We start from the raw sequence: 23,135 nt of genomic DNA, 5'->3' as shown, positions 1-23,135 counted from the left end.
AGTGAAGTGCTTCACAATGTGTTGGCTTCATGATTGTTCCAGACCGCTTTCTGGCCGGTTTAGAAAACTGGGCTCAGGGTGAAAAGGGTCACATGCATATGAGATGTTTGGGCAATGCGAGTTCCCCACAGCAAATCCGAATTTCCGGTGTTTTCTCCTTGTCCTCATGCAATTCCAATGGCTTGACATTTGGGAGCTCGTCCAAAACCGATGTCAAACCATAATCACGCCTTCCTTCGAGCCGGAATTGAACCAGCAACCTAAGGATGCCCGCTGCCTGAAACCTACAGTCCTCCGCTCTACCAACTGAGCTATCGAAGGGAAGCTTCTCACCGTCTTCCCCTGGCAGTCTCAGTGGCCGTGCAAAGCCAAGAAGCACCGTGGCTTGGCTCAGTGGTTTTCAACCCGTGTGCCGTGAGGACTGCCCAATTGTGTCGTGAGATTTTTATCCCCTGAAAAATATTATGTCATTTTGTTTGGTCAACTTCATAAATCTTGTATCAAATCAAACTTATTCAAATGTGTGAAAATATTACATTTATACATCACCTGTAGAAAGCGTTTCATAACTGAAATGTTGTGTTTGCCGGACTGAACGCACACCTACACTGAGTTGCAGTGCTATCAGTTGTATCGTAAGGTACACTTATAAATTTCAATTTAAGAAGTGAATTTATAGTATCACCTTATCACGAATCCTGGAATCTTGTAGAACTCAATTTCTGTAATAATTGGACACAGACACCAATTCCAAAGATATAAATTGTTAAATTTATTCAAAAACAAAGACTAAATGTAGCACTACACTAATTATACAAAAGGGAAAAGCTAATCAAAATTCAACTCTAGATCAACAAATCAAAGACAAATCACTTCCGTGACCAAATCAAAGACCATGGGATCGCATATGATAACACACAAATCGTTAAACAAAAAAGGTTATAAACACATTAACTACAATACCGGTTAGTAAGACGAAGGTGAGTCTCTCGTTAGTATTGTTAGTCAGACATTAAATAACTACGCAGGTTAGTATTTATGTCAGGTAACTTCTCGTTATATATATATCAGTCTCATTTACGTTTAGGTGCCGAGAAAGATCCTATCGTTACTTGTTACCACAATTTCCCTTAACTGATTATTATTCAATGATCAAGGATAGGCAGGGCCACCAATAATCTAACGTCTATTGACTTGTGTCAATTTCAGACTAAACAGTTAAACAGGAATGAGAAGATATTTCTCGGGGTTGACAGATTTTATTTCTAAAATTATCAACAAAACAGTTTAATGCAACACACATTTATATTTAAGAAAACTAAATGATATTACACATTCTAGAGTTATGAATCACAGAATAACATTTCTAATTGATTTCTCAAATGTCATGAATCATGAACTCCAAACTGTTAAACTTATCTGAACTTCGTCGCAGAGAGGCCTCTCTGTCTTCGGGCTCAGATCACAGCACACGGCACATGGTCCGTGTGGTTTGGAACAAAGGCAGTGCGGTTCGGCTTTGTCCAAGAACTTCCACTCAGTCGATGCACCTGGAAGTTGGGGTTTCGCGAAATTAGAGTCTTTTCCAAACAGATTTTCCACTGGTTTGAAGGCTCCAAGGTTGTGCACAAAATCTTCTTTGTAAGCAGGGTTCCACCGTAGTTACTTGAAGACAAAGTCTTTGAGGAAAGCAGGGCCCTGTTCGTTCCAAGGGTCAAGTTTCTTAAGACTCAAATAGCTATTTAAATGACTGAACACTTTCATATACATTCGACTTACTCAATTGTCCAGCTGTAAAACTCCACTGATCAGGTGGGCACAGGCGGGCATGCGCAGTCTGTAAAGTTCTTTATTTAATAAAGTCCTTTAAAAGAATTCTTCGTACGGCTCAATCTCCTTCTCCCAGTTTAACTCTTCTGTTGCCGGCAAAGACTTGGTTGGTTTCTGGTTCCGGTTCGGGCAACAGAGCTACAGGTTGAGCTGTGGCAGCGAGTTACTGGTTCAGGTGAGAGAGAAAGAGAGAGAGAGAGAAAGAGAGAGAGAGAGAGAGAGAGAGAGACTGTGCACTGTTCCTTATAGTCTGTCAGATCAATAGATGATTGGTTCTTGAGTTCTTGAGATTGGATTTCGGTTTCAGCCCCCAGTGTCCTAATGGAGGGGGGCTTGATTTATGACTGATGTCAATCCATGCCATCTTTTGGAAATGCCGGTTGGCCCGGGTTCGTAGCACTATGTCGGGATTTCGGCTCTCGTCCACTTCAAAGAGTTTTTATCACCTACAGGCCCCTTTCTCCAGACATCTCATAGCAGGATTCAACCTATTTGGCCTCTTCTCGGTGCCATCCTCCCCAAAACTGTCACTTTGATGCAAACCAGTTCCAAGCTGATGAGCAAAGGAAATCTGATAACTTTGGGGGTGGAGAGGTCTTCTTTAGATCAGTGCTTCAGCTCAGAGCCCTAATGCTCTTATCAAAATACACCCAACATAACGCTACACAGTGGAACTGCAAGGCAATTGATTAAAGGGACATGTGGTGAATTCCTTTTTATCTTTATACTGTTGTTGGATGTCTCCTGTTCCTCTAAGTCTCATTTGGCCTTGGTTTTCCCCCTCTGTGTTGAATAATCGGGCTCTAAATAGCCCCGGCGTTTCTCCTGCAGTTCTTCGTTCTTTCCACTGCTAGCGCTGCCTTTGTGCAGCTTGTTATAGGATATTGTGAACTGAACCTATTTTGCTGTGAATTTATATTTACTGCGAATAGTTTATTGTGGCTGGTCTTGGTCTGTCTGCACTAAATAAATGATTTGTATCAAGGGATTATTTAGTTTGTCTGTGTACTTTTTTACCTAACCACTAAGGGCCACTCCTTGCACTTCACACATTTGCCCTTTAAATTACTCCCTTACTGACATACTTTAACATGCAATGTGCGTGTGATAATAGTTTTAGCAGCCTGTTGCCATTCAGGTGAGACAATACCTAGTAAATCCGTTTTTTTTTTTTTCATGTTGGTGCGCCGCGAAGGTTTTTGGTCTCAGCAAAGTGTGCCGTGGCATTACAACGCTTGGGAACCACTGGCTTGGCTTGTTGGGCATCCAGGTATGCACTGAGATTACGATCGGCACGATGATTGTCGTTCTCAGGAGAATTGTGTTTCTTTGCTGATCATGTTCTCTGTCGCTTTTTACAAAGTTCTTACAAGTGGCACATTGGGGATGAGGAGCAGAGCATGCTGACACGCATAGCTGTGGACTTCTGCATGGCATGGGGCCACAGGTCATTCCAAGTATTTCAAGACGCCTGCAAATGTGTGGACACGTTGTGTTGGCCCAACCCTCACAGATTGTGCCAAGTCAAGTAGAGATGCATGTTGTGCTGTTCTAAAGTGACACGTCGTCAACGGCAAAAACATCTCTCAGAGTTCCTGGCTTGACTTGCCTCTGGAAGACAACACTTGCCCAGGCTGGATATTTGCCGAAAGAAGCAAAGAGGACTAGACACCTTGCCTAGACGCAACTGCATATTTCATTGTCACCTGGAAGGCCATCCAGGCTTTTCACCATCATGGCCCTCGGTCAACAAGGCGCCCGAACAGGGACTCGAACCCTGGACCCTCAGATTAAGAGTCTGATGCTCTACCGGCTGAGCTACCCGGGCTTCAGTGAAGTGCTTCACAATGTGTTGGCTTCATGATTGTTCCAGACCGCTTTCTGGCCGGTTTAGAAAACTGGGCTCAGGGTGAAAAGGGTCACATGCATATGAGATGTTTGGGCAATGCGAGTTCTCCACAGCAAATCCGAATTTCCGGTGTTTTCTCCTTGTCCTCATGCAATTCCAATGGCTTGACATTTGGGAGCTCTTCCAAAACCGATGTCAAACCATAATCACGCCTTCCTTCGAGCCGGAATTGAACCAGCAACCTAAGGATGCCCGCTGCCTGAAACCTACAGTCCTCCGCTCTACCAACTGAGCTATCGAAGGGAAGCTTCTCACCGTCTTCCCCTGGCAGTCTCAGTGGCCGTGCAAAGCCAAGAAGCACCGTGGCTTGGCTCAGTGGTTTTCAACCCGTGTGCCGTGAGGACTACCCAATTGTGTCGTGAGATTTTTATCCCCTGAAAAATATTATGTCATTTTGTTTGGTCTACTTCATAAATCTTGTATCAAATCAAACTTATTCAAATGTGTGAAAATATTACATTTATACATCACCTGTAGAAAGCGTTTCATAACTGAAATGTTGTGTTTGCCGGACTGAACGCACACCTACACTGAGTTGCACTGCTATCAGTTGTATCGTAAGGTACACTTATAAATTTCAATTTAAGAAGTGAATTTATAGTATCACCTTATCACGAATCCTGGAATCTTGTAGAACTCAATTTCTGTAATAATTGGACACAGACACCAATTCCAAAGATATAAATTGTTAAATTTATTCAAAAACAAAGACTAAATGTAGCACTACACTAATTATACAAAAGGGAAAAGCTAATCAAAATTCAACTCTAGATCAACAAATCAAAGACAAATCACTTCCGTGACCAAATCAAAGACCATGGGATCGCATATGATAACACACAAATCGTTAAACAAAAAAGGTTATAAACACATTAACTACAATACCGGTTAGTAAGACGAAGGTGAGTCTCTCGTTAGTATTGTTAGTCAGACATTAAATAACTACGCAGGTTAGTATTTATGTCAGGTAACTTCTCGTTATATATATATCAGTCTCATTTACGTTTAGGTGCCGAGAAAGATCCTATCGTTACTTGTTACCACAATTTCCCTTAACTGATTATTATTCAATGATCAAGGATAGGCAGGGCCACCAATAATCTAACGTCTATTGACTTGTGTCAATTTCAGACTAAACAGTTAAACAGGAATGAGAAGATATTTCTCGGGGTTGACAGATTTTATTTCTAAAATTATCAACAAAACAGTTTAATGCAACACACATTTATATTTAAGAAAACTAAATGATATTACACATTCTAGAGTTATGAATCACAGAATAACATTTCTAATTGATTTCTCAAATGTCATGAATCATGAACTCCAAACTGTTAAACTTATCTGAACTTCGTCGCAGAGAGGCCTCTCTGTCTTCGGGCTCAGATCACAGCACACGGCACATGGTCCGTGTGGTTTGGAACAAAGGCAGTGCGGTTCGGCTTTGTCCAAGAACTTCCACTCAGTCGATGCACCTGGAAGTTGGGGTTTCGCGAAATTAGAGTCTTTTCCAAACAGATTTTCCACTGGTTTGAAGGCTCCAAGGTTGTGCACAAAATCTTCTTTGTAAGCAGGGTTCCACCGTAGTTACTTGAAGACAAAGTCTTTGAGGAAAGCAGGGCCCTGTTCGTTCCAAGGGTCAAGTTTCTTAAGACTCAAATAGCTATTTAAATGACTGAACACTTTCATATACATTCGACTTACTCAATTGTCCAGCTGTAAAACTCCACTGATCAGGTGGGCACAGGCGGGCATGCGCAGTCTGTAAAGTTCTTTATTTAATAAAGTCCTTTAAAAGAATTCTTCGTACGGCTCAATCTCCTTCTCCCAGTTTAACTCTTCTGTTGCCGGCAAAGACTTGGTTGGTTTCTGGTTCCGGTTCGGGCAACAGAGCTACAGGTTGAGCTGTGGCAGCGAGTTACTGGTTCAGGTGAGAGAGAAAGAGAGAGAGAGAGAAAGAGAGAGAGAGAGAGAGAGAGAGAGACTGTGCACTGTTCCTTATAGTCTGTCAGATCAATAGATGATTGGTTCTTGAGTTTTTGAGATTGGATTTCGGTTTCAGCCCCCAGTGTCCTAATGGAGGGGGGCTTGATTTATGACTGATGTCAATCCATGCCATCTTTTGGAAATGCCGGTTGGCCCGGGTTCGTAGCACTATGTCGGGATTTCGGCTCTCGTCCACTTCAAAGAGTTTTTATCACCTACAGGCCCCTTTCTCCAGACATCTCATAGCAGGATTCAACCTATTTGGCCTCTTCTCGGTGCCATCCTCCCCAAAACTGTCACTTTGATGCAAACCAGTTCCAAGCTGATGAGCAAAGGAAATCTGATAACTTTGGGGGTGGAGAGGTCTTCTTTAGATCAGTGCTTCAGCTCAGAGCCCTAATGCTCTTATCAAAATACACCCAACATAACGCTACACAGTGGAACTGCAAGGCAATTGATTAAAGGGACATGTGGTGAATTCCTTTTTATCTTTATACTGTTGTTGGATGTCTCCTGTTCCTCTAAGTCTCATTTGGCCTTGGTTTTCCCCCTCTGTGTTGAATAATCGGGCTCTAAATAGCCCCGGCGTTTCTCCTGCAGTTCTTCGTTCTTTCCACTGCTAGCGCTGCCTTTGTGCAGCTTGTTATAGGATATTGTGAACTGAACCTATTTTGCTGTGAATTTATATTTACTGCGAATAGTTTATTGTGGCTGGTCTTGGTCTGTCTGCACTAAATAAATGATTTGTATCAAGGGATTATTTAGTTTGTCTGTGTACTTTTTTACCTAACCACTAAGGGCCACTCCTTGCACTTCACACATTTGCCCTTTAAATTACTCCCTTACTGACATACTTTAACATGCAATGTGCGTGTGATAATAGTTTTAGCAGCCTGTTGCCATTCAGGTGAGACAATACCTAGTAAATCCGTTTTTTTTTTTTTCATGTTGGTGCGCCGCGAAGGTTTTTGGTCTCAGCAAAGTGTGCCGTGGCATTACAACGCTTGGGAACCACTGGCTTGGCTTGTTGGGCATCCAGGTATGCACTGAGATTACGATCGGCACGATGATTGTCGTTCTCAGGAGAATTGTGTTTCTTTGCTGATCATGTTCTCTGTCGCTTTTTACAAAGTTCTTACAAGTGGCACATTGGGGATGAGGAGCAGAGCATGCTGACACGCATAGCTGTGGACTTCTGCATGGCATGGGGCCACAGGTCATTCCAAGTATTTCAAGACGCCTGCAAATGTGTGGACACGTTGTGTTGGCCCAACCCTCACAGATTGTGCCAAGTCAAGTAGAGATGCATGTTGTGCTGTTCTAAAGTGACACGTCGTCAACGGCAAAAACATCTCTCAGAGTTCCTGGCTTGACTTGCCTCTGGAAGACAACACTTGCCCAGGCTGGATATTTGCCGAAAGAAGCAAAGAGGACTAGACACCTTGCCTAGACGCAACTGCATATTTCATTGTCACCTGGAAGGCCATCCAGGCTTTTCACCATCATGGCCCTCGGTCAACAAGGCGCCCGAACAGGGACTCGAACCCTGGACCCTCAGATTAAGAGTCTGATGCTCTACCGGCTGAGCTACCCGGGCTTCAGTGAAGTGCTTCACAATGTGTTGGCTTCATGATTGTTCCAGACCGCTTTCTGGCCGGTTTAGAAAACTGGGCTCAGGGTGAAAAGGGTCACATGCATATGAGATGTTTGGGCAATGCGAGTTCTCCACAGCAAAACCGAATTTCCGGTGTTTTCTCCTTGTCCTCATGCAATTCCAATGGCTTGACATTTGGGAGCTCGTCCAAAACCGATGTCAAACCATAATCACGCCTTCCTTCGAGCCGGAATTGAACCAGCAACCTAAGGATGCCCGCTGCCTGAAACCTACAGTCCTCCGCTCTACCAACTGAGCTATCGAAGGGAAGCTTTTCACCGTCTTCCCCTGGCAGTCTCAGTGGCCGTGCAAAGCCAAGAAGCACCGTGGCTTGGCTCAGTGGTTTTCAACCCGTGTGCCGTGAGGACTACCCAATTGTGTCGTGAGATTTTTATCCCCTGAAAAATATTATGTCATTTTGTTTGGTCAACTTCATAAATCTTGTATCAAATCAAACTTATTCAAATGTGTGAAAATATTACATTTATACATCACCTGTAGAAAGCGTTTCATAACTGAAATGTTGTGTTTGCCGGACTGAACGCACACCTACACTGAGTTGCAGTGCTATCAGTTGTATCGTAAGGTACACTTATAAATTTCAATTTAAGAAGTGAATTTATAGTATCACCTTATCACGAATCCTGGAATCTTGTAGAACTCAATTTCTGTAATAATTGGACACAGACACCAATTCCAAAGATATAAATTGTTAAATTTATTCAAAAACAAAGACTAAATGTAGCACTACACTAATTATACAAAAGGGAAAAGCTAATCAAAATTCAACTCTAGATCAACAAATCAAAGACAAATCACTTCCGTGACCAAATCAAAGACCATGGGATCGCATATGATAACACACAAATCGTTAAACAAAAAAGGTTATAAACACATTAACTACAATACCGGTTAGTAAGACGAAGGTGAGTCTCTCGTTAGTATTGTTAGTCAGACATTAAATAACTACGCAGGTTAGTATTTATGTCAGGTAACTTCTCGTTATATATATATCAGTCTCATTTACGTTTAGGTGCCGAGAAAGATCCTATCGTTACTTGTTACCACAATTTCCCTTAACTGATTATTATTCAATGATCAAGGATAGGCAGGGCCACCAATAATCTAACGTCTATTGACTTGTGTCAATTTCAGACTAAACAGTTAAACAGGAATGAGAAGATATTTCTCGGGGTTGACAGATTTTATTTCTAAAATTATCAACAAAACAGTTTAATGCAACACACATTTATATTTAAGAAAACTAAATGATATTACACATTCTAGAGTTATGAATCACAGAATAACATTTCTAATTGATTTCTCAAATGTCATGAATCATGAACTCCAAACTGTTAAACTTATCTGAACTTCGTCGCAGAGAGGCCTCTCTGTCTTCGGGCTCAGATCACAGCACACGGCACATGGTCCGTGTGGTTTGGAACAAAGGCAGTGCGGTTCGGCTTTGTCCAAGAACTTCCACTCAGTCGATGCACCTGGAAGTTGGGGTTTCGCGAAATTAGAGTCTTTTCCAAACAGATTTTCCACTGGTTTGAAGGCTCCAAGGTTGTGCACAAAATCTTCTTTGTAAGCAGGGTTCCACCGTAGTTACTTGAAGACAAAGTCTTTGAGGAAAGCAGGGCCCTGTTCGTTCCAAGGGTCAAGTTTCTTAAGACTCAAATAGCTATTTAAATGACTGAACACTTTCATATACATTCGACTTACTCAATTGTCCAGCTGTAAAACTCCACTGATCAGGTGGGCACAGGCGGGCATGCGCAGTCTGTAAAGTTCTTTATTTAATAAAGTCCTTTAAAAGAATTCTTCGTACGGCTCAATCTCCTTCTCCCAGTTTAACTCTTCTGTTGCCGGCAAAGACTTGGTTGGTTTCTGGTTCCGGTTCGGGCAACAGAGCTACAGGTTGAGCTGTGGCAGCGAGTTACTGGTTCAGGTGAGAGAAAGAGAGAGAGAGAGAAAGAGAGAGAGAGAGAGAGAGAGAGAGAGAGACTGTGCACTGTTCCTTATAGTCTGTCAGATCAATAGATGATTGGTTCTTGAGTTCTTGAGATTGGATTTCGGTTTCAGCCCCCAGTGTCCTAATGGAGGGGGGCTTGATTTATGACTGATGTCAATCCATGCCATCTTTTGGAAATGCCGGTTGGCCCGGGTTCGTAGCACTATGTCGGGATTTCGGCTCTCGTCCACTTCAAAGAGTTTTTATCACCTACAGGCCCCTTTCTCCAGACATCTCATAGCAGGATTCAACCTATTTGGCCTCTTCTCGGTGCCATCCTCCCCAAAACTGTCACTTTGATGCAAACCAGTTCCAAGCTGATGAGCAAAGGAAATCTGATAACTTTGGGGGTGGAGAGGTCTTCTTTAGATCAGTGCTTCAGCTCAGAGCCCAAATGCTCTTATCAAAATACACCCAACATAACGCTACACAGTGGAACTGCAAGGCAATTGATTAAAGGGACATGTGGTGAATTCCTTTTTATCTTTATACTGTTGTTGGATGTCTCCTGTTCCTCTAAGTCTCATTTGGCCTTGGTTTTCCCCCTCTGTGTTGAATAATCGGGCTCTAAATAGCACCGGCGTTTCTCCTGCAGTTCTTCGTTCTTTCCACTGCTAGCGCTGCCTTTGTGAAGGCAGATGGTGCTTGTGAGAAGTCAACAGCATGTCCACCGAAAAGGGTGTCTGACTCCTGGTTTTGGATCCGGAAGGGTTGATAACAGACCGAAACGGTTACAATATGATACTGCTTAGATTAACTGTGGATATGTATTGTGATCGTGCTCGGCTCAGGTGTGCGTTCAGTCTGCACACAATACATTTCGGTCGCGAAACGTTTAATCAAATCGAATAAAATGGCGGGGATAGCATGTTTGATCCGTGTGCTATTGTTTTTCTAAAATTGTAATGCCCTTTGTAACGTTTAACTACTTCGTTAAATACAGCTTGTTATAGGATATTGTGAACTGAACCTATTTTGCTGTGAATTTATATTTACTGCGAATAGTTTATTGTGGCTGGTCTTGGTCTGTCTGCACTAAATAAATGATTTGTATCAAGGGATTATTTAGTTTGTCTGTGTACTTTTTTACCTAACCACTAAGGGCCACTCCTTGCACTTCACACATTTGCCCTTTTAATTACTCCCTTACTGACATACTTTAACATGCAATGTGCGTGTGATAATAGTTTTAGCAGCCTGTTGCCATTCAGGTGAGACAATACCTAGTAAATCCTTTTTTTTTTTTTTCATGTTGGTGCGCCGCGAAGGTTTTTGGTCTCAGCAAAGTGTTCCGTGGCATTACAACGCTTGGGAACCACTGGCTTGGCTTGTTGGGCATCCAGGTATGCACTGAGATTACGATCGGCACGATGATTGTCGTTCTCAGGAGAATTGTGTTTCTTTGCTGATCACGTTCTCTGTCGCTTTTTACACAGTTCTTACAAGTGGCACATTGGGGATGAAGAGCAGAGCATGCTGACACGCATAGCTGTGGACTTCTGCATGGCATGGGGCCACAGGTCATTCCAAGTATTTCAAGACGCCTGCAAATGTGTGGACACGTTGTGTTGGCCCAACCCTCACAGATTGTGCCAAGTCAAGTAGAGATGCATGTTGTGCTGTTCTAAAGTGACACGTCGTCAACGGCAAAAACATCTCTCAGAGTTCCTGGCTTGACTTGCCTCTGGAAGACAACACTTGCCCAGGCTGGATATTTGCCGAAAGAAGCAAAGAGGACTAGAAACCTTGCCTAGACGCAACTGCATATTTCATTGTCACCTGGAAGGCCATCCAGGCTTTTCACCATCATGGCCCTCGGTCAACAAGGCGCCCGAACAGGGACTCGAACCCTGGACCCTCAGATTAAAAGTCTGATGCTCTAACACACAAATCGTTAAACAAAAAAGGTTATAAACACATTAACTACAATACCGGTTAGTAAGACGAAGGTGAGTCTCTCGTTAGTATTGTTAGTCAGACATTAAATAACTACGCAGGTTAGTATTTATGTCAGGTAACTTCTCGTTATATATATATCAGTCTCATTTACGTTTAGGTGCCGAGAAAGATCCTATCATTACTTGTTACCACAATTTCCCTTAACTGATTATTATTCAATGATCAAGGATAGGCAGGGCCACCAATAATCTAACGTCTATTGACTTGTGTCAATTTCAGACTAAACAGTTAAACAGGAATGAGAAGATATTTCTCGGGGTTGACAGATTTTATTTCTAAAATTATCAACAAAACAGTTTAATGCAACACACATTTATATTTAAGAAAACTAAATGATATTACACATTCTAGAGTTTTGAATCACAGAATAACATTTCTAATTGATTTCTCAAATGTCATGAATCATGAACTCCAAACTTTTAAACTTATCTGAACTTCGTCGCAGAGAGGCCTCTCTGTCTTCGGGCTCAGATCACAGCACACGGCACATGGTCCGTGTGGTTTGGAACAAAGGCAGTGCGGTTCGGCTTTGTCCAAGAACTTCCACTCAGTCGATGCACCTGGAAATTGGGGTTTCGCGAAATTAGAGTCTTTTCCAAACAGATTTTCCACTGGTTTGAAGGCTCCAAGGTTGTGCACAAAATCTTCTTTGTAAGCAGGGTTCCACCGTAGTTACTTGAAGACAAAGTCTTTGAGGAAAGCAGGGCCCTGTTCGTTCCAAGGGTCAAGTTTCTTAAGACTCAAATAGCTATTTAAATGACTGAACACTTTCATATACATTCGACTTACTCAATTGTCCAGCTGTAAAACTCCACTGATCAGGTGGGCACAGGCGGGCATGCGCAGTCTGTAAAGTTCTTTCTTTAATATAGTCCTTTAATAGAATTCTTCGTACGGCTCAATCTCCTTCTCCCAGTTTAACTCTTCTGTTGCCGGCAAAGACTTGGTTGGTTTCTGGTTCCGGTTCGGGCAACAGAGCTACAGGTTGAGCTGTGGCAGCGAGTTACTGGTTCAGGTGAGAGAGAAAGAGAGAGAGAGAGAGAGAGAGAGAGAGAGAGAGACTGTGCACTGTTCCTTATAGTCTGTCAGATCAATAGGTGATTGGTTCTTGAGTTCTTGAGATTGGATTTCGGTTTCAGCCCCCAGTGTCCTAATGGAGGGGGGCTTGATTTATGACTGATGTCAATCCATGCCATCATTTGGAAATGCCGGTTGGCCCGGGTTCGTAGCTCTATGTCGGGATTTCGGCTCTCGTCCACTTCAAAGAGTTTTTATCACCTACAGGCCCCTTTCTCCAGACATCTCATAGCAGGATTCAACCTATTTGGCCTCTTCTCGGTGCCATCCTCCCCAAAACTGTCACTTTGATGCAAACCAGTTCCAAGCTGATGAGCAAAGGAAATCTGATAACTTTGGGGGTGGAGAGGTCTTCTTTAGATCAGTGCTTCAGCTCAGAGCCCAAATGCTCTTATCAAAATACACCCAACATAACGCTACACAGTGGAACTGCAAGGCAATTGATTAAAGGGACATGTGGTGAATTCCTTTTCATCTTTATACTGTTGTTGGATGTCTCCTGTTCCTCTAAGTCTCATTTGGCTTTGGTTTCCCCCCTCTGTGTTGAATAATCGGGCTCTAAATAGCCCCGGCGTTTCTTCTGCAGTTCTTCGTACTTTCCACTGCTAGCGATGCCTTTGTGCAGCTTGTTATAGGATATTGTGAACTGAACCTATTTTGCTGTGAATTTATATTTACTGCGAATAGTTTATTGTGGCTGGTCTTGGTCTGTCTGCACTAAATAAATGATTTGTATCAAGGGATTATTTAGTTTGTCTGTGTACTTTTTTACCTAACCACTAAGGGCCACTCCTTGCACTTCACACATTTGCCCTTTTAATTACTCCCTTACTGACATACTTTAACATGCAATGTGCGTGTGATAATAGTTTTAGCAGCCTGTTGCCATTCAGGTGAGACAATACCTAGTAAATCCTTTTTTTTTTTTTTCATGTTGGTGCGCCGCGAAGGTTTTTGGTCTCAGCAAAGTGTGCCGTGGCATTACAACGCTTGGGAACCACTGGCTTGGCTTGTTGGGCATCCAGGTATGCACTGAGATTACGATCGGCACGATGATTGTCGTTCTCAGGAGAATTGTGTTTCTTTGCTGATCATGTTCTCTGTCGCTTTTTACAAAGTTCTTACAAGTGGCACATTGGGGATGAGGCATAGCTGTGGACTTCTGCATGGCATGGGGCCACAGGTCATTCCAAGTATTTCAAGACGCCTGCAAATGTGTGGACACGTTGTGTTGGCCCAAACCCTCACAGATTGTGCCAAGTCAAGTAGAGATGCATGTTGTGCTGTTCTAAAGTGACACGTCGTCAACGGCAAAAACATCTCTCAGAGTTCCTGGCTTGACTTGCCTCTGGAAGACAACACTTGCCCAGGCTGGATATTTGCCGAAAGAAGCAAAGAGGACTAGACACCTTGCCTAGACGCAACTGCATATTTCATTGTCACCTGGAAGGCCATCCAGGCTTTTCACCATCATGGCTCTCGGTCAACAAGGCGCCCGAACAGGGACTCGAACCCTGGACCCTCAGATTAAAAGTCTGATGCTCTACCGGCTGAGCTACCCGGGCTTCAGTGAAGTGCTTTACAATGTGTTGGCTTCATGATTGTTCCAGACCGCTTTCTGGCCGGTTTAGAAAACTGGGCTCAGGGTGAAAAGGGTCACATGCATATGAGATGTTTGGGCAATGCGAGTTCTCCACAGCAAATCCGAATTTCCGGTGTTTTCTCCTTGTCCTCATGCAATTCCAATGGCTTGACATTTGGGAGCTCGTCCAAAACCGATGTCAAACCATAATCACGCCTTCCTTCGAGCCGGAATTGAACCAGCGACCTAAGGATGCCCGCTGCCTGAAACCTACAGTCCTCCGCTCTACCAACTGAGCTATCGAAGTGAAGCTTCTCACCATCTTCCCCTGGCAGTCTCAGTGGCCGTGCAAAGCCAAGAAGCACCGTGGCTTGGCTCAGTGGTTTTCAACCCGTGTGCCGTGAGGACTACCCAATTGTGTCGTGAGATTTTTATCCCCTGAAAAATATTATGTCATTTTGTTTGGTCAACTTCATAAATCTTGTATCAAATCAAACTTATTCAAATGTGTGAAAATATTACATTTATACATCACCTGTAGAAAGCGTTTCATAACTGAAATGTTGTGTTTGCCGGACTGAACGCACACCTACACTGAGTTGCAGTGCTATCAGTTGTATCGTAAGGTACACTTATAAATTTCAATTTAAGAAGTGAATTTATAGTATCACCTTATCACGAATCCTGGAATCTTGTAGAACTCAATTTCTGTAATAATTGGACACAGACACCAATTCCAAAGATATAAATTGTTAAATTTATTCAAAAACAAAGACTAAATGTAGCACTACACTAATTATACAAAAGGGAAAAGCTAATCAAAATTCAACTCTAGATCAACAAATCAAAGACAAATCACTTCCGTGACCAAATCAAAGACCATGGGATCGCATATGATAACACACAAATCGTTAAACAAAAAATGTCATAAACACATTAACTACAATACCGGTTAGTAAGACGAAGGTGAGTCTCTCGTTAGTATTGTTAGTCAGACATTAAATAACTACGCAGGTTAGTATTTATGTCAGGTAACTTCTCGTTATATATATATCAGTCTCATTTACGTTTAGGTGCCGAGAAAGATCCTATCGTTACTTGTTACCACAATTTCCCTTAACTGATTATTATTCAATGATCAAGGATAGGCAGGGCCACCAATAATCTAACGTCTATTGACTTGTGTCAATTTCATACTAAACAGTTAAACAGGAATGAGAAGATATTTCTCGGGGTTGACAGATTTTATTTCTAAAATTATCAACAAAACAGTTTAATGCAACACACATTTATATTTAAGAAAACTAAATGATATTACACATTCTAGAGTTATGAATCACAGAATAACATTTCTAATTGATTTCTCAAATGTCATGAATCATGAACTCCAAACTGTTAAACTTATCTGAACTTCGTCGCAGAGAGGCCTCTCTGTCTTCGGGCTCAGATCACAGCACACGGCACATGGTCCGTGTGGTTTGGAACAAAGGCAGTGCGGTTCGGCTTTGTCCAAGAACTTCCACTCAGTCGATGCACCTGGAAGTTGGGGTTTCGCGAAATTAGAGTCTTTTCCAAACAGATTTTCCACTGGTTTGAAGGCTCCAAGGTTGTGCACAAAATCTTCTTTGTAAGCAGGGTTCCACCGTAGTTACTTGAAGACAAAGTCTTTGAGGAAAGCAGGGCCCTGTTCGTTCCAAGGGTCAAGTTTCTTAAGACTCAAATAGCTATTTAAATGACTGAACACTTTCATATACATTCGACTTACTCAATTGTCCAGCTGTAAAACTCCACTGATCAGGTGGGCACAGGCGGGCATGCGCAGTCTGTAAAGTTCTTTATTTAATAAAGTCCTTTAAAAGAATTCTTCGTACGGCTCAATCTCCTTCTCCCAGTTTAACTCTTCTGTTGCCGGCAAAGACTTGGTTGGTTTCTGGTTCCGGTTCGGGCAACAGAGCTACAGGTTGAGCTGTGGCAGCGAGTTACTGGTTCAGGTGAGAGAGAAAGAGAGAGAGAGAGAAAGAGAGAGAGAGAGAGAGAGACTGTGCACTGTTCCTTATAGTCTGTCAGATCAATAGGTGATTGGTTCTTGAGTTCTTGAGATTGGATTTCGGTTTCAGCCCCCAGTGTCCTAATGGAGGGGGGCTTGATTTATGACTGATGTCAATCCATGCCATCTTTTGGAAATGCCGGTTGGCCCGGGTTCGTAGCTCTATGTCGGGATTTCGGCTCTCGTCCACTTCAAAGAGTTTTTATCACCTACAGGCCCCTTTCTCCAGACATCTCATAGCAGGATTCAACCTATTTGGCCTCTTCTCGGTGCCATCCTCCCCAAAACTGTCACTTTGATGCAAACCAGTTCCAAGCTGATGAGCAAAGGAAATCTGATAACTTTGGGGGTGAAGAGGTCTTCTTTAGATCAGTGCTTCAGCTCAGAGCCCAAATGCTCTTATCAAAATACACCCAACATAACGCTACACAGTGGAACTGCAAGGCAATTGATTAAAGGGACATGTGGTGAATTCCTTTTTATCTTTATACTGTTGTTGGATGTCTCCTGTTCCTCTAAGTCTCATTTGGCCTTGGTTTTCCCCCTCTGTGTTGAATAATCGGGCTCTAAATAGCCCCGGCGTTTCTCCTGCAGTTCTTCGTTCTTTCCACTGCTAGCGCTGCCTTTGTGCAGCTTGTTATAGGATATTGTGAACTGAACCTATTTTGCTGTGAATTTATATTTACTGCGAATAGTTTATTGTGGCTGGTCTTGGTCTGTCTGCACTAAATAAATGATTTGTATCAAGGGATTATTTAGTTTGTCTGTGTACTTTTTTACCTAACCACTAAGGACCACTCCTTGCACTTCACACATTTGCCCTTTTAATTACTCCCTTACTGACATACTTTAACATGCAATGTGCGTGTGATAATAGTTTTAGCAGCCTGTTGCCATTCAGGTGAGACAATACCTAGTAAATCCTTTTTTTTTTTTTTCATGTTGGTGCGCCGCGAAGGTTTTTGGTCTCAGCAAAGTGTGCCGTGGCATTACAACGCTTGGGAACCACTGGCTTGGCTTGTTGGGCATCCAGGTATGCACTGAGATTACGATCGGCACGATGATTGTCGTTCTCAGGAGAATTGTGTTTCTTTGCTGATCACGTTCTCTGTCGCTTTTTACACAGTTCTTACAAGTGGCACATTGGGGATGAAGAGCAGAGCATGCTGACACGCATAGCTGTGGACTTCTGCATGGCATGGGGCCACAGGTCATTCCAAGTATTTCAAGACGCCTGCAAATGTGTGGACACGTTGTGTTGGCCCAACCCTCACAGATTGTGCCAAGTCAAGTAGAGATGCATGTTGTGCTGTTCTAAAGTGACACGTCGTCAACGGCAAAAACATCTCTCAGAGTTCCTGGCTTGACTTGCCTCTGGAAGACAACACTTGCCCAGGCTGGATATTTGCCGAAAGAAGCAAAGAGGACTAGACACCTTGCCTAGACGCAACTGCATATTTCATTGTCACCTGGAAGGCCATCCAGGCTTTTCACCATCATGGCCCTCGGTCAACAAGGCGCCCGAACAGGGACTCGAACCCTGGACCCTCAGATTAAAAGTCTGATGCTCTAACACACAAATCGTTAAACAAAAAAGGTTATAAACACATTAACTACAATACCGGTTAGTAAGACGAAGGTGAGTCTCTCGTTAGTATTGTTAGTCAGACATTAAATAACTACGCAGGTTAGTATTTATGTCAGGTAACTTCTCGTTATATATATATCAGTCTCATTTACGTTTAGGTGCCGAGAAAGATCCTATCATTACTTGTTACCACAATTTCCCTTAACTGATTATTATTCAAAGATCATGGATAGGCAGGGCCACCAATAATCTAACGTCTATTGACTTGTGTCAATTTCAGACTAAACAGTTAAACAGGAATGAGAAGATATTTCTCGGGGTTGACAGATTTTATTTCTAAAATTATCAACAAAACAGTTTAATGCAACACACATTTATATTTAAGAAAACTAAATGATATTACACATTCTAGAGTTATGAATCACAGAATAACATTTCTAATTGATTTCTCAAATGTCATGAATCATGAACTCCAAACTGTTAAACTTATCTGAACTTCGTCGCAGAGAGGCCTCTCTGTCTTCGGGCTCAGATCACAGCACACGGCACATGGTCCGTGTGGTTTGGAACAAAGGCAGTGCGGTTCGGCTTTGTCCAAGAACTTCCACTCAGTCGATGCACCTGGAAGTTGGGGTTTCGCGAAATTAGAGTCTTTTCCAAACAGATTTTCCACTGGTTTGAAGGCTCCAAGGTTGTGCACAAAATCTTCTTTGTAAGCAGGGTTCCACCGTAGTTACTTGAAGACAAAGTCTTTGAGGAAAGCAGGGCCCTGTTCGTTCCAAGGGTCAAGTTTCTTAAGACTCAAATAGCTATTTAAATGACTGAACACTTTCATATACATTCGACTTACTCAATTGTCCAGCTGTAAAACTCCACTGATCAGGTGGGCACAGGCGGGCATGCGCAGTCTGTAAAGTTCTTTATTTAATAAAGTCCTTTAAAAGAATTCTTCGTACGGCTCAATCTCCTTCTCCCAGTTTAACTCTTCTGTTGCCGGCAAAGACTTGGTTGGTTTCTGGTTCCGGTTCGGGCAACAGAGCTACAGGTTGAGCTGTGGCAGCGAGTTACTGGTTCAGGTGAGAGAGAGAGAGAGAGAGAGAGAGAGAGAGAGAGACTGTGCACTGTTTCTTATAGTCTGTCAGATCAATAGGTGATTGGTTCTTGAGTTCTTGAGATTGGATTTCGGTTTCAGCCCCCAGTGTCCTAATGGAGGGGGGCTTGATTTATGACTGATGTCAATCCATGCCATCTTTTGGAAATGCCGGTTGGCCCGGGTTCGTAGCTCTATGTCGGGATTTCGGCTCTCGTCCACTTCAAAGAGTTTTTATCACCTACAGGCCCCTTTCTCCAGACATCTCATAGCAGGATTCAACCTATTTGGCCTCTTCTCGGTGCCATCCACCCCAAAACTGTCACTTTGATGCAAACCGGTTCCAAGCTGATGAGCAAAGGAAATCTGATAACTTTGGGGGTGGAGAGGTCTTCTTTAGATCAGTGCTTCAGCTCAGAGCCCAAATGCTCTTATCAAAATACACCCAACATAACGCTACACAGTGGAACTGCAAGGCAATTGATTAAAGGGACATGTGGTGAATTCCTTTTTATCTTTATACTGTTGTTGGATGTCTCCTGTTCCTCTAAGTCTCATTTGGCCCTGGTTTTCCCCCTCTGTGTTGAATAATCGGGCTCTAAATAGCCCCGGCGTTTCTCCTGCAGTTCTTCGTTCTTTCCACTGCTAGCGCTGCCTTTGTGCAGCTTGTTATAGGATATTGTGAACTGAACCTATTTTGCTGTGAATTTATATTTACTGCGAATAGTTTATTGTGGCTGGTCTTGGTCTGTCTGCACTAAATAAATGATTTGTATCAAGGGATTATTTAGTTTGTCTGTGTACTTTTTTACCTAACCACTAAGGGCCACTCCTTGCACTTCACACATTTGCCCTTTTAATTACTCCCTTACTGACATACTTTAACATGCAATGTGCGTGTGATAATAGTTTTAGCAGCCTGTTGCCATTCAGGTGAGACAATACCTAGTAAATCCTTTTTTTTTTTTTTCATGTTGGTGCGCCGCGAAGGTTTTTGGTCTCAGCAAAGTGTTCCGTGGCATTACAACGCTTGGGAACCACTGGCTTGGCTTGTTGGGCATCCAGGTATGCACTGAGATTACGATCGGCACGATGATTGTCGTTCTCAGGAGAATTGTGTTTCTTTGCTGATCACGTTCTCTGTCGCTTTTTACACAGTTCTTACAAGTGGCACATTGGGGATGAAGAGCAGAGCATGCTGACACGCATAGCTGTGGACTTCTGCATGGCATGGGGCCACAGGTCATTCCAAGTATTTCAAGACGCCTGCAAATGTGTGGACACGTTGTGTTGGCCCAACCCTCACAGATTGTGCCAAGTCAAGTAGAGATGCATGTTGTGCTGTTCTAAAGTGACATGTCGTCAACGGCAAAAACATCTCTCAGAGTTCCTGACTTGACTTGCATCTGGAAGACAACACTTGCCCAGGCTGGATATTTGCCGAAAGAAGCAAAGAGGACTAGACACCTTGCCTAGACGCAACTGCATATTTCATTGTCACCTGGAAGGCCATCCAGGCTTTTCACCATCATGGCCCTCGGTCAACAAGGCGCCCGAACAGGGACTCGAACCCTGGACCCTCAGATTAAAAGTCTGATGCTCTAACACACAAATCGTTAAACAAAAAAGGTTATAAACACATTAACTACAATACCGGTTAGTAAGACGAAGGTGAGTCTCTCGTTAGTATTGGCCTCTTCTCGGTGCCATCCACCCCAAAACTGTCACTTTGATGCAAACCGGTTCCAAGCTGATGAGCAAAGGAAATCTGATAACTTTGGGGGTGGAGAGGTCTTCTTTAGATCAGTGCTTCAGCTCAGAGCCCAAATGCTCTCATCAAAATACACCCAACATAACGCTACACAGTGGAACTGCAAGGCAATTGATTAAAGGGACATGTGGTGAATTCCTTTTTATCTTTATTCTGTTGTTGGATGTCTCCTGTTCCTCTAAGTCTCATTTGGCCTTGGTTTTCCCCCTCTGTGTTGAATAATCGGGCTCTAAATAGCCCCGGCGTTTCTCCTGCAGTTCTTCGTTCTATCCACTGCTAGCGCTGCCTTTGTGCAGCTTGTTATAGGATATTGTGAACTGAACCTATTTTGCTGTGAATTTATATTTACTGCGAATAGTTTATTGTGGCTGGTCTTGGTCTGTCTGCACTAAATAAATGATTTGTATCAAGGGATTATTTAGTTTGTCTGTGTACTTTTTTACCTAACCACTAAGGGCCACTCCTTGCACTTCACACATTTGCCCTTTTAATTACTCCCTTACTGACATACTTTAACATGCAATGTGCGTGTGATAATAGTTTTAGCAGCCTGTTGCCATTCAGGTGAGACAATACCTAGTAAATCCTTTTTTTTTTTTTTCATGTTGGTGCGCCGCGAAGGTTTTTGGTCTCAGCAAAGTGTGCCGTGGCATTACAACGCTTGGGAACCACTGGCTTGGCTTGTTGGGCATCCAGGTATGCACTGAGATTACGATCGGCACGATGATTGTCGTTCTCAGGAGAATTGTGTTTCTTTGCTGATCACGTTCTCTGTCGCTTTTTACACAGTTCTTACAAGTGGCACATTGGGGATGAAGAGCAGAGCATGCTGACACGCATAGCTGTGGACTTCTGCATGGCATGGGGCCACAGGTCATTCCAAGTATTTCAAGACGCCTGCAAATGTGTGGACACGTTGTGTTGGCCCAACCCTCACAGATTGTGCCAAGTCAAGTAGAGATGCATGTTGTGCTGTTCTAAAGTGACACGTCGTCAACGGCAAAAACATCTCTCAGAGTTCCTGGCTTGACTTGCCTCTGGAAGACAACACTTGCCCAGGCTGGATATTTGCCGAAAGAAGCAAAGAGGACTAGACACCTTGCCTAGACGCAACTGCATATTTCATTGTCACCTGGAAGGCCATCCAGGCTTTTCACCATCATGGCCCTCGGTCAACAAGGCGCCCGAACAGGGACTCGAACCCTGGACCCTCAGATTAAAAGTCTGATGCTCTAACACACAAATCGTTAAACAAAAAAGGTTATAAACACATTAACTACAATACCGGTTAGTAAGACGAAGGTGAGTCTCTCGTTAGTATTGTTAGTCAGACATTAAATAACTACGCAGGTTAGTATTTATGTCAGGTAACTTCTCGTTATATATATATCAGTCTCATTTACGTTTAGGTGCCGAGAAAGATCCTATCATTACTTGTTACCACAATTTCCCTTAACTGATTATTATTCAAAGATCATGGATAGGCAGGGCCACCAATAATCTAACGTCTATTGACTTGTGTCAATTTCAGACTAAACAGTTAAACAGGAATGAGAAGATATTTCTCGGGGTTGACAGATTTTATTTCTAAAATTATCAACAAAACAGTTTAATGCAACACACATTTATATTTAAGAAAACTAAATGATATTACACATTCTAGAGTTATGAATCACAGAATAACATTTCTAATTGATTTCTCAAATGTCATGAATCATGAACTCCAAACTGTTAAACTTATCTGAACTTCGTCGCAGAGAGGCCTCTCTGTCTTCGGGCTCAGATCACAGCACACGGCACATGGTCCGTGTGGTTTGGAACAAAGGCAGTGCGGTTCGGCTTTGTCCAAGAACTTCCACTCAGTCGATGCACCTGGAAGTTGGGGTTTCGCGAAATTAGAGTCTTTTCCAAACAGATTTTCCACTGGTTTGAAGGCTCCAAGGTTGTGCACAAAATCTTCTTTGTAAGCAGGGTTCCACCGTAGTTACTTGAAGACAAAGTCTTTGAGGAAAGCAGGGCCCTGTTCGTTCCAAGGGTCAAGTTTCTTAAGACTCAAATAGCTATTTAAATGACTGAACACTTTCATATACATTCGACTTACTCAATTGTCCAGCTGTAAAACTCCACTGATCAGGTGGGCACAGGCGGGCATGCGCAGTCTGTAAAGTTCTTTATTTAATAAAGTCCTTTAAAAGAATTCTTCGTACGGCTCAATCTCCTTCTCCCAGTTTAACTCTTCTGTTGCCGGCAAAGACTTGGTTGGTTTCTGGTTCCGGTTCGGGCAACAGAGCTACAGGTTGAGCTGTGGCAGCGAGTTACTGGTTCAGGTGAGAGAGAGAGAGAGAGAGAGAGAGAGAGAGAGAGACTGTGCACTGTTTCTTATAGTCTGTCAGATCAATAGGTGATTGGTTCTTGAGTTCTTGAGATTGGATTTCGGTTTCAGCCCCCAGTGTCCTAATGGAGGGGGGCTTGATTTATGACTGATGTCAATCCATGCCATCTTTTGGAAATGCCGGTTGGCCCGGGTTCGTAGCTCTATGTCGGGATTTCGGCTCTCGTCCACTTCAAAGAGTTTTTATCACCTACAGGCCCCTTTCTCCAGACATCTCATAGCAGGATTCAACCTATTTG

At 42.9% G+C, this 23,135-nt stretch overlaps 7 non-coding genes across 7 annotated transcripts; all 7 read right to left on the bottom strand.

The window, feature by feature from the left end:
- Positions 1–232: 232 nt before the first annotated feature.
- Positions 233–321, bottom strand: trnay-gua (transfer RNA tyrosine (anticodon GUA)). Its single transcript is given in 2 exon segments — positions 233–268; positions 285–321. It is a non-coding gene; the product is annotated as a tRNA-Tyr (tRNA).
- Positions 322–3,585: 3,264 nt separating this feature from the next.
- trnak-cuu (transfer RNA lysine (anticodon CUU)) lies at positions 3,586–3,658 on the bottom strand. The gene has a single exon. It is a non-coding gene; the product is annotated as a tRNA-Lys (tRNA).
- A 235-nt stretch (positions 3,659–3,893) lies between these two features.
- trnay-gua (transfer RNA tyrosine (anticodon GUA)) lies at positions 3,894–3,982 on the bottom strand. The gene is given in 2 exon segments: positions 3,894–3,929; positions 3,946–3,982. It is a non-coding gene; the product is annotated as a tRNA-Tyr (tRNA).
- Positions 3,983–7,246: 3,264 nt separating this feature from the next.
- On the bottom strand, positions 7,247–7,319 carry trnak-cuu (transfer RNA lysine (anticodon CUU)). Its single transcript has one exon. It is a non-coding gene; the product is annotated as a tRNA-Lys (tRNA).
- Positions 7,320–7,554: 235 nt separating this feature from the next.
- trnay-gua (transfer RNA tyrosine (anticodon GUA)) lies at positions 7,555–7,643 on the bottom strand. Its single transcript is given in 2 exon segments — positions 7,555–7,590; positions 7,607–7,643. It is a non-coding gene; the product is annotated as a tRNA-Tyr (tRNA).
- A 6,275-nt stretch (positions 7,644–13,918) lies between these two features.
- On the bottom strand, positions 13,919–13,991 carry trnak-uuu (transfer RNA lysine (anticodon UUU)). Its single transcript has one exon. It is a non-coding gene; the product is annotated as a tRNA-Lys (tRNA).
- Positions 13,992–14,226: 235 nt separating this feature from the next.
- Positions 14,227–14,315, bottom strand: trnay-gua (transfer RNA tyrosine (anticodon GUA)). The gene is given in 2 exon segments: positions 14,227–14,262; positions 14,279–14,315. It is a non-coding gene; the product is annotated as a tRNA-Tyr (tRNA).
- Positions 14,316–23,135: the final 8,820 nt, after the last annotated feature.

This window comes from Amia ocellicauda, unplaced genomic scaffold (genome assembly GCF_036373705.1).
Source record: "Amia ocellicauda isolate fAmiCal2 unplaced genomic scaffold, fAmiCal2.hap1 HAP1_SCAFFOLD_160, whole genome shotgun sequence".
NCBI lineage: Eukaryota > Metazoa > Chordata > Actinopteri > Amiiformes > Amiidae > Amia > Amia ocellicauda.
The sequence above is the reverse complement of the archived record's forward strand: the minus strand, read 5'-3'. Positions and strand labels throughout refer to the sequence as shown.